Below are 12,415 nucleotides of genomic sequence, written 5' to 3' on the forward strand. Positions count from 1 at the left end.
TGAAAGATAAAGTAGGAAATAAGTTCTTCTTGGGTAAGAACATTTAGAATACTTGAGAGGGATTATAACTTGCTTGAAGATAAGCCTAAGGTGGCGTTTGGTTTGCAGATTCTGGAGGAATCTGATGGAATTGGAATGTTGAATTCCATTGACCAAATTACATTCCCTCGTTTGGTTCATTCTTTTTCACGAAAGAAATCTTCAAAATCCTACAAATTCCACAAATAAAGGAATTGAACATTCCTTAGCAACTACATGGTATTTTGATGGAATGAAATCTCTATTTTCATTATATAAAATGTCCTTAACCTAATATACTCTAATCTCATAAAACCCAATATGACCATCGTCGACCACCTCCGACCACTATGGATCTGAACCGCCGCTGACCACCACCGACTACCACTAATCTGAACCACCGCTTACCACCACCACTGACCACCACCACCGACTATCACCGATCTGAACCACCACCGACCACCACCACCGACTACCACTAATCTAAACCACCACCAATCTTAACCACCGCCGACTACCACTGATCTGAACCACCGCCGACCACCACCACCGATCTGAACCATCGCCGACTACCACCGATCTGAACCACCGCCGATCACCACCATCGACTATCACCGATCTGACCACAACCGTCTACCGACTACCACCGTCGACCACCACCGTCGACCACCACCGCCGCCGACTACCACCGTCGACCACCACCACCGCCGACCACCGATCTAAACTACCGATCAAAACCACTGTTGATCTGAACCACCGCCGACCACTACCAATCTAAACCACTATCGGACACCGCTGATCTGAGCCATCACTGATCTGATTCACCGTTAATCTGAACCACTGCCGATAACCACCATCTGAACCACCATGGACCACCACCAATCTGAACAACTGTCGACCATCACCATCTTAACCACCACGGACCACCACCAATCTGAACCACCGTCGATCACCGTTGATTTAGTTGACATCGTTTGGCTTATGATATATTTGGGTTGTGTATTTTATATTGTTTTACATATTAAATAATTATTTTATTTAAGTATTGTTAGTTTTAAAAAAAATTTAAAATTTCCAAAAAAGGGCATTTTGGTCATTTACCAATATTTTATTCCAATTCTAAAGCTACATTTAGTGAACCAAATAGACAGATTCTAATTCCTTAACAAATTCCATTCCAATGTCTGCCAACCAAACAGGTGGTCAAACCTGACAACATTTCATTTCAATTCTTTCAAAGTCAAATTCCTTCAACAGATTCCATTCCATCCAAAAACATTCTACGAACCAAACGCCACCTAAGTGTTTTTAGATGTGTGTGTGATCTCTTGTGCGTATGCACGTAGTTTTTAGTCTGCATGGAGAAAACGTTCATCTGTTTATACCCATTGCATTAAATGCACATTTAATGTAATGTAGTAGGTTTTGAACACGTGTCAAGCTTTTAAAAAAAAGATTGTCCTTTGCTACAGTGAATAGTACATGTTGGTCCCGTTAGGGTCTACAAGATGTGTATAACAGTTTATAGAAGGGAGGGGGATAATACAAACACAATAAACTTTTCAAATTTAAAAATATTGATAAAGAATGATCAATACAAGTTTGACAAGATTGTTTGTGGAAAAGATAAGGTAAAGATAACCTATCTAAACAATCTAAGTTACCCACAAGTCCTTAGCAAAGAGAAATGATTTGTTGTTTAAGACTTAGAAAAAAGTAAGTTCTTTCTAGGTAAGAACTATTTAGAATACTTAAAAGGGATTCTAACTTGCTTTTGAAGATAAGCATATTGTGTTTTAGATGTGTGTTCTTTCACGTATGAACGTAAGAGTTAGGGTTCAAGAGTAAGAGTTATCTCTGCATGGAGATAGAACACATCTATTTATACACATTGCATTAAATACACATTTAATGTAATGCAGTAGGGTTTGACATGCATCAAACCTTTAGAGAAAGACTTGTTCTTTGCTACAGTGAATAGTACAAAAGCCTATTCATGAGCAGACATCCTTTCATGGAGTTGGTGGATAGTAGAGTCAACAAATCGGCTCCGTACCGTACTATACTCAAGAAAGGGTATGGGTTTGCCTTTTATGTGTGGAAGGACAAGACAAAAACAATTTTGATCAACAACCTTCCTCTGATCGCTGAATGCTAGAATAACCCTAAAGGTCTCTTCAGCATTCGTTGAGGCTTGGGCAGTCTTCACACATATGTAGACCACGTTGTAATCATTGAATGCCGCTTCAAATCACAAACTCGCTATTCTCTAGACTTCAGTTTCAGTCTTCGACTTTTGTTGAAGGTTCTTTGGTGTGAGTTTTGTCTTCTTAAAGTATCGATGTCGCTGATGGATTTACATTACATGTTTTCAGCGATCACTAAATAGACTCAGTGATGATCGTTGGAAGTGAAAGACAGAAACAATAATACTTCGAATAAGGTAAAAGGGATTATCATCAAATCACTGAGAGAGATGATCAACAGTACAAAACCTTATTAATGAGTAGACATCCTTTCGTGGAGTTGGTGGGTAATATAGTCAACTAGTCGACTTTGTACCGTACTATACTCTGTAAAGGGTATGGGGTTGTTCTTTGCGTGTGGAAGGACAAGACAAAAGCAATCTTGCACAACAAGCTTCATTTGATCGTTGAATGCTGGAATAACACTGAAGGTCTCTTCAGCATTCGCTGAGGCTTGTCTTCACACATATGTTGACCAGGTTGTAATGACTGAATGCCGCTTCAGATCACGAATGCGCTAGTCTCTAATCTTCAATTTCAGTATTCGAATTTCGCTGAAGGTTCTTTGGTGTGAGTTTTGTCTTCTTTAAGTATCGTTGTTGTTGTAGGATTTACAATACATGTTTCAGCGATCACTGACCAGAGCCAGTGATGATCGCTGAAACTGAAAGATAGAAACATTATACTTCGAAATAGGTAAATTGGATTATCATCAAATCAATAAGATAGATGATCAACAATTTCTCCATATTTGATGATAACAAAGCAACATAAAGAAAGTTGCCTTATTAGATAATAGTAGGGAAAAGTTACATATAAAGTACATGTTCCTTTTTACTATTTTGGGATCTTTTTCAGTGAGTCAGTTTTTACTTTATAAGTTTTCTTAAGTTACAAGTTTAAGAAAAAGTACAAGAAGGATAACTGAAACTGAAAGCATGTTCACTGACTTATAGATTGTCAGTTACTGTAAGAGAACAGTGGAACTCATCGACATGTGTCCCTTTTACTCTTTTCAGTGATCTTTTTTAGTAATGCAAATGAAATACTTATATTAATTCAGAGGAAATATTACAAGTGTTTCAGTACATTTCTTAGACTTGCAACATATAAGTTGAACACTGAAAGTAGACATAGAAATAAAAGAAATACAGTGAAAGACAACTAGGACTTGTTGCAACAGCTCTGCTTGATAGATAGATTGAGTGTGTGCTTCATCGGCCTTGCTCGTGAGAGCAGTGATGGCCTTAGCATTTCCTCGAACGACCTCTTGGAGAGAGGAGAGTTGGCCTTTCACCTCTTGGACTTCATCCCTGACAGCTGAGAGATCAGCAGTGACTTCGTCCCTACGAGACATGTTCTTATGGACCTCATCCATCTTGATAAGGACAGTCTCGACTACTGGGAGGAGCAGCTTCACGTCCGTTGCCATGTCATTTTCTTCTTCATCCATGGCTTGGGCCTTAGAGGGACCTGAAAAAGAATGAGATTCAGCATAAGGAAGCTCGGGGTTAGAAGAAATGAATGGGTAGGAAGATGGAGTACCTGAGAGGTCTTCAGCATTATCTGAAGGATTAATGCTGGTTTGCTCCATGGTGCGCTCAAGAGGATGAACACCAGTATGTTGAGGAGTTTCGAGAGGAGCTACTTCAGGTCCAATGGTAGGTGTCTCATCATCAAGTAGGATTGGCACTGATGATTCATGAACACGTGTTGAGACCAATAATGGAGGGAAGGAGAATATGGCTGAGACTGGAAGTGAGTGTTCAGCGGTGGCAACGCTGATATTCACACCTTCAGTGATTTGGGTCACTGAGGCGGTTGGGTGAGGAACCACTAGTACAACAGTGATTTCAGATATAACTGAAGAGTTAGGAAGGCTGACTAAAAGTGCCTCGGGGTTAAGGTTTCTTTCAATAGCTGAGACCTTTTGAGAGGTCATAGCCAGAGATGAGGTAGTCCCTCTTTTGGCCTTCTTGGTCCTCGAAGAAGAACCAATAGTTGGTTGAGATGGGCGTTTGGTAGAAAGGGTTGTGGTGGTTGGGTTAGACTTGGGGGGGGGGGGTTTCCCTTGTCTTGACCACCTGAGGAGGAGAAGGAGGAATTAAAGAGTATTGCACCACTAAAGATAGTGCAACATCTCCATCCCTAAGCTTGTGATCCAGAATCTTGGATCCAAGCCTGCAGACAGGAAAGTTACCTTCCTTGGAGTACTTCTCGCCAAAAATCTTGGCGAAGACCATCGACAAGAAGCGGGTGTAAGGAACTACTATCTCCCTCTAATGCTTGTTCAAATTAAGCATCAGGTCGTCGAAGATGATGACAGCAAAGTTGATCGGTCGGCGATGGATCACTAAGACATCAATAGTGAGAGCCACCCTGGATGCCTGATCCTGGCCACCAATTTTTCTACCCATGCTCTGGATGAAGTGTGAGAACAGGAACTGCCATACCGCAGACATGTGGTTCTTCTCGATTTTGGACAGTGACTTGAGCGGCTCGCTGGAGTCCTTCATCATTGGCCATTGGTAGCCAATGTCATCGAGGCAGATGATGATTTCTTTAGTAGTAGGGTCACTGGCAAATGGACCCTTTGAGAAGCGAATATCGTGCCTTAAAGTGGTCACACTAAAGCTTACAGTCATCCTGTTGAAGGTGAAGGAGATTTTCTCCACCTAATGACCATTCTTGTCTTACTCTTGTACCACTTCAGCAATCCTGCTGAAGGGTCTGCCTAACCATGACAGGTTCATGGTTAGGAGATTTGGGACATTCTTAAGAAGGCAGCAGGGTCCTCGTAGATGGTTTTGTTTGTGGGGATATCCAACAAGGCTATGTGGTTGTTGGTCTTGAAAGAAATGTCTTCCACGGTAAAGTTCACATTCTTGGCAGCCATTTCTGTTTTGGTTAAGAGATAAGAAAAAAAACAGTTTATATCAGTAGTCCAAGATTTGATTGTGATCTTATTAAGTTTTAGAAACAATAAAACTTCTTTTGAAAAGTCCACAAATGAGATATTAGGGTTTTTCAAGTAGAATAGTGTTTGTGAAACTTTTAGATTATAACCATGAATAAGAATGTTTTATTAAACTTTTTTGTTTGTGTTTTAAGAGAACAAGGTTCTTAAAATACCAAACAATAGTTTCATAAGAAGAAGAACAGTTCAATAGTTTAAAGAAAATTATCGACCTTAAAGTTTTTTTCGATGAAGGTCAAAAGATTCGAGTGTTCTTGAGAGTTCTTGCTTGCAATTTCTTTTTGGCAGAGGTTCGTCAAAAGATTTTGAAAGCGTAAAGAAAATATGAGGGAAGAGATCTCATATTTATAGTTAGAAAGAGAGAGAAAAATACGACTATTGAGGAAATATCATGATGAGAAATATGGCACGTTCTCATCCATAATTGGATAGAAGTTATAACAGGTCGCGTGTGTCAGACCTTTTTGCGCGTCTCAAAGCGATTTGTATTGGTAATAGAGAATGTCGTCATTAAGACGGTTCAATAACTATTTCTTTTAAAACGAAAAGGTTTTAAGAAATTTGAAGAGTCGCATTCAGTGATAAGAAAATCACTGAACAAAAACCTTTTAAAACATTTGATCACTGAAGAATAAAAGCTTCAGTGATGGTTTTGTCTTAAGAAATGAAAAATATCTAAGAAGAATATATTTTCATAAAAAGTGTCAGTGATAAGAGAATCACTGAAACTGTCTTTTAAAAACATTTAAATCACTGAAGGTAGAAAGGTTCAGTGATCATTTTGATTTTAAGAAAAAGTTAAGTATAAAAGAGATATACCTACATGAAAATGTTCAGCGATAGAAAGAATCACTGAAGCGGACTTTTAAAACGTTTGAATCACTGAAGAAGGAAAGCTTCAGTGAAAGTCTTAAGTTTTAGCAGATAAAGAACAAGTATACATACCTTAGAGAAGAATAGATACATTTACTCAAGAGTTCAGTGATAGAGATATAGCACTGAATCATTTCGCTTACTGATTGATGCATATAGCTGAAGAAAATTATTCTTCAGCGTTTAGTATCCCCAATTCGCTGATCAAGATGTCAAATCTTATCTCATCAACAGGCTTGGTGAAAAGGTCAGCGAGTTGGTAATCAGTTGGAACAAAGTGAAGTTCAATATCACCATTCATAACATGATCTCTGATAAAATGATATCTTATCTCTATATGTTTGGTCTTGGAATGAATTACAGGGTTTTTTACAATTGCAATAACACTAGTGCTATCATAATAGATAGGGATCTTTGAAAACTGAATATCGTAGTCGTTCAGCTGGTTTTTCATACAAAGAACTTGGGCACAACAACTTCCAGTGGCTACATATTCAGCTTCAGCGGTTGATGTGGACATTGAGTTTTGCTTCTTACTTGTCCAGCTCACCAACTTTCCACCTAGAAGCTGACAGCCTCCACTGGTGCTTTTCCTATTGATCTTGCAACCTGCAAAATCACTATCTGAATAACTTATAAGGTCAAAACATGAGCCCTTAGGGTACCAGAGACCCAAGTTAGGAGTTCCATTCAGGTATCTGAAAATGCATTTTACAGCGATCAGATGGGATTCCTTAGGTTCAGATTGATATCATGCACATAAGCAAGTAGAATACATGATATTTGGTCGACTAGATGTAAGATATACAGAGAGTTGATCATTCCTCTATAAACATTTACGTTTATAGGCTTTCCATTTGGATCCTTGTTGAGAGAGAGTGGAGGAGCCATAGGAGTCTTCATAGATGAGCTATTAGAGAAATCAAACTTTTTCAGCATATCACGGACATACTCACTCTGACTAATAAAAATGCCTTTATCTGATTGCTTGATCTGGAGATCTAGAAAGAAGGTTAGTTCTCCCATCATACTCATATGATATTCTCTCTTCATGCGATCAGCGAATCGAAAACATAAAGAGGGATCAGTGAAACCAAAAATAATATCATCGACATATATTTTGACTAGAATAATATGACCTTTAACTTTCCTAAGAAATAAGGTCTGGTCAATCTTTCTAGGAACAAATTTCTCAGAGATGAGAAATGACAAGAGGATATCATACCAGGCATGAGGAGACAGTTTTAACCCATAAAGAGCTTTATCCAAATGATAGACATGGTTTGGATACTTAGGGTCAATAAACCCTGGAGGTTGTTCAACATAAACTTCCTCTTGAAGTTTTCCATTAAGGAAAGCGCTCTTTACATCCATTTGGTAGACTTTGAAGTCTCTATGGGCAACAAAGGCTAGAAAGAGTCGAATTGCTTCGAGTCTAGCTACTGGTGCGAAGGTCTCGTCATAATCAATCCTTTCTTCTTGCCTATAACCATGAGCAACAAGTCGAGCCTTGTTGCGGTTTACCATACCTTCTTCATCTAACTTGTTGCGATAGACCCACTTGGTGCCTATCACTGTCTTGTCAGATGGACGTGGAACAAGATACCAGACTTTGTTCCTATCAAACTCAGTGAGCTCCTCTTACATGGCAATGACCCAGCTAGGGTCTGAGATAGCATCATTGATCTTCTTGGGTTCAACTAAAGAAAAAAAGTTGACAAAGAGATAGATATTACCTAGACCACGACGAGTCTGAGTACCTGCACCTGGATCACCAAGAATTTGATAAATTGGATGGTCTTTAGTCCATCGCTGAGATGGTAGAGGATTATCATCTGAGTATAGAAGTCCAGGAACAGAGGATGAGGCTTCAAGTGCAGATCCTTCAACGATTGGAATAATTGCTAAAGAAGCCTCAGATTCAGCGAATGATATTGGTTCAGATGCTGAAGGCATTTCATCCACTGATTGATCAGTGTTTGAAGTAGAAGGAGGAACACAACTAATGGGCACAACAATGATCTCTGAAGAAGACACGTTGGTGTGACTAGCTGCAACTGGAATGATTAATGGATCATCTTCAGCTTCTGGGGATTCAGTGTTGAGAGGAACGCTGAAGGAATCTTCAGATTGTTCATAATGAGAAAACATCTAGTTTTCTAATTCTTCGTCATCATTTATGATGGGTTTAGAATTAGCTGATTGAGATCATCAAATGTGACATGAATAGTTTCTTTTATCGTTTGTCGGCATTTGTTGAATACTCTAAAGGCTTTGGACACTAAAGAATATCCAAGAAAGATTCCTTCATTAGCTTTGGGATCGAACTTTCCTAGTTGATCACGGTTGTTGAGAATATAACACATGCAACCAAAGATATGTAGAAATTTGATAGAGGGCTTTCTGCCATGGAAAATTTCATAAGCTGTCTTCTTCAACCTCTTAACGATCAGCAACCGATTATGAGTGAAACAAGCAGTATTGATAGCTTCAGCCTAGAAATTGGTAGGGAGATGGGACTCGCTGAGCATCGATTGAGTAGCCTCAATGATTGTTTGATTTTTTCTTTCAGCGACCCCATTTTGCTGAGGAGTTCTCACTGAGGAAAAGTTGTGAGAAATTCCCTTGTCCTCAAAGAAGTCATCCATAGTACTGTTCTTGAACTCAATACCATGGTCACTTCTAATAGATCATACTTTAATATTTTTAAGTACTTCTATCTTCTTGATGAATGAAATGATGTCTTCAGGTGCTTCACTTTTGGATCTGAGAAAGAAGACGCAAGTGTACTTGGAGTACTCATCATCAATGACGAGTGTATACTTCTTTCCAACAATAGATTGCACGTTCATAAAACCAAAGAGATCCATGTGCAGTAGCTGAAGAGGTGATGTTAATGAAGAGATTTACTTTGATTTAAAGCTAGCTCTTATTTGTTTTTCTTTCTCACATGCTGAGCAAAGAGATTCCTTTTCAAAGGTGTGTTGAGGAAGACCAGTGACAATATCATTTCTAGACAGCTCGTTGAGTGTCTTGAAGTTAAGGTGAGAAAGTCGTTTGTGCCACAACAGTTGATATCTGACAAAGCTTTAGAGAGGAAACAACTATTCTCAATGAGAGAAGAGTCCATGTTGATGATGTAGACATTTTCTATATGAGAACTGGTTAAGGCAACCTTATCATCCATGTCATAGACGTAGCATGAATTCTTGGAGAACTTCATTGTGTAGTCTTTGTCACACAACTGACTGATGTTGAGGAGGTTGTGCTTCAGTCCTTCAACGTATGCAACACGCATGAATGTGGTTGCACCATTGTTAATATACCAAAACCTATGGTATATCCTTTTCCATTACCTCCAAAGGTCACGGAAGGTCCTCTTTCTTCCTTGTAGTCTATTACCAAGGATTTGTCTGCTGTCATGTGCCTCGAGCATCCACTATTGATATATCATATGCCTTTGACTTTCTGCACAAAGGAACAGTTTAAAAATGCTTTTGGTACCCATTCTATTTGTGTCCATCAATGTTATAGGCCTCATCTACTGAAACTGAAGAACTTGCGTCAGCAAACGGCTTTACTGAACCTGGAGAGGTTTTAGTGGAAATAGGAACAACCTCTGACGCTAGAGAGATAGAGTTAGTGGCTATCTTCACTGATCCTGATGAAGAGGCTTTAGTGGTGGGAGCTACAACACTTGATACCGAAGGCCTAACATCAGTAGTTGTCTTCACTGAGCCTGAAGAAGAGGCTCTAGTGGTTTTCTGCACCTTGGTTGCTTTGGCAGCCTTAGGGGTTGATTTCTCTTTGGTTGATTTCTCAGCCTTAGTTACTTTCTTGCCCAAGGCTGGTGGACCAGCCTTGGTGGCAGAAGGACACTTACTGGCAATGCATGTAGTTTCACCACAGTGTTTACACTTCCTATAGTTGAATGTAGCTTTAGGGCCAAGAAGTACCAGATTAGAAGAGGGACCAACTCAAAGGATTCCCTTCTCATTAGTTCTTGGAGGAACTTTAGAAGATATCGAGTCCTTAGGTGAAGCGTTCACATTGAGCTGAGACTTAGATTTCTGAGAAGATTCAGATTTCTTAGTTCTTGAAGAAGAAGAAGGTTTACAAGCTGAAGAAATAGATTTAGATCTATTTGACTTGTTAGTCTTTTGGGAAGAGGTGCTTTGACAATGGATTTACATTTCTCTTTGCAACCTGAACTAGAAGGAGTTCCATCAAGATGACTCTTAGCGAAAAAGGAGTGAGAGGAAGAAGTGTCAGGAATAGAAGAGACAAAGGTACCAAACTTGAGCATGGACCTGTTAGTGACACTTTCTTCCTGATCATAGGAAAATCATAGACCAGTCTTTATCTTGGCAGAGATATGAGCGTTAATGATCTCTGAGGCCTTGACAGAGGCTTTGCACCATCCTTCAATGGTAACCTTCTCAGCCCTGAGTTCAGCAATTGCTTGCTCACGCTCAGTGATAGCCTATTCGCGTTCGACAATGATGGTTTGGTTCATAATGACATGATCCTTAAGATCTTCTTCAATCTTAGTCAGCTCTTTGATCTTAGAACGAAAAATCTTCAACTGTTCTTGAAGATCAAGATTAAGCATTTCTGCTTTAGACTTGCCATTCAGGGCATTGTAAAGGTCCACCGTCAGCATGTCTAACGTTGATAGGCTAGAAGAAGAAGAAGAAGAAGAAGAAGAGGGTTCATTCAGGAGACATACCTGAGCGGGTGAGGATGATTAGGGATCATAAGAAGTTGATGTCTCTGAAGCTTCTTCTTTGACATCCTTGGCCATCAAACAGAGATAGGCCATGTCTTCCTCATCAAATTATGATTCATCAGACGAATTAGCCCAATCATGCTCTTCACTGACAAGACCTTTGGCCTTTCGCTGGGAACTCTTCATCTTCTTGTACTTCTCCTTCATCTTAAGGTATTTGTCATCCTTAGACCTGAAGAAGGATGGGGTTTTAGAAGATGGCATCACAACCTTCTTAGACCTGCATTCACCAGCAAAGTGACCCTTGCGATGACAATTGTAGCAAATTGCTGAAGCCTTGTCTATATTATCAGAGTTTGTCTTTTCCTTGATGGTCAGCAAAGGAGATTTGTGGAAGTTACTTTTTTTGGCGAATCTTCTAGAATATTTAGTCAAAAGCGCCGCCAGTGATTCATCAAAGTTTGCAAGATCAGACTCTGATAGATCCTCAGAGTTAGTAGAATCTAACTTAATGATAACAACAGGAGGAAGAACTGAAGAAGAAGAAGAAGATGGGAGTTCAGCTGAAGCATCTTCAAAGATCAAAGCAACGAAGAGCTCTTCATTTATCTGGAATCCTTAATTAGATTCCTTTTCAGCTGTCGAGACTGCTCATGATTGAGCATTATCCCATAAAAGGTGCTAAGAGAGAGAGATAGAGGACATGTCATTGGACATCTTGAGACACATGTCATAAGTATCCCAAGGCTCCGGTAAACATTCCAGAAACTTCGTTAAAGTTTCAGAATTGGAATATTTCCTGCCTACAATCCTTAAGTTGATAAGAAGACAATTAAAACGTTATGGACTAGTACCAAGATCGAGTCCTAGACAAGCGGAATTTATTCATAAGTAATTCACGAGATCATGCACCCTTCTTTCTTAGGTATAACTTTCCTAGTACGAACAGTATCACGAATCATTATTATTTCGACACAAGAAAAGGCCCGAGGAGGGGCTCGCGTCTGATTAGCTAGTTGGTGAGGTAATAGCTTATCAAAGGTACTCTCTTTAATTAAGAATTACGGGATTCATCGTTGGGTCGAATTAATAAATGGATAGGGCCCCACGGCTTCAATTAATTTCACCAAACATGAATCTTTCGATTCATTTGGCTCTATCTTATTTAACAAAAATGGTGATATTGTTCCTCCATTGATCAAGAATTTCGATTGATGTACTTCAGACAATGTCGCAGTCTTTCTATAGAGAAAGCTTTTATATTGTCTTACTAAATTAATCTTACTCTATTCTTGAACCTGAGAGGTTCCTTCATATTGAACACATAAAGTGTCTCACATGGATTTAGAGATTCTTAGTTTTATAATATAATGATAAACCTCATCTGGAAGAAACATAGCTATTATAGACCTAGCACGAGTGTCTATAGCTATTTTCCTCTTTTCTTTATTGCTCTATTGATAAGGGAGCTTTGGAATCTGTTGTTGAGGAATCGTGGCAGTCGTAGCTGTTTCAAGAACAGCCAAAGAAATAGCGTATGGAACATATGGCCCATTTTCTATGTAGTGTGGA

This window comes from Cynara cardunculus, unplaced genomic scaffold (genome assembly GCF_001531365.2).
Source record: "Cynara cardunculus var. scolymus isolate 2C unplaced genomic scaffold, CcrdV1 Un_Scaffold_1926, whole genome shotgun sequence".
Lineage (NCBI taxonomy): Eukaryota > Viridiplantae > Streptophyta > Magnoliopsida > Asterales > Asteraceae > Cynara > Cynara cardunculus.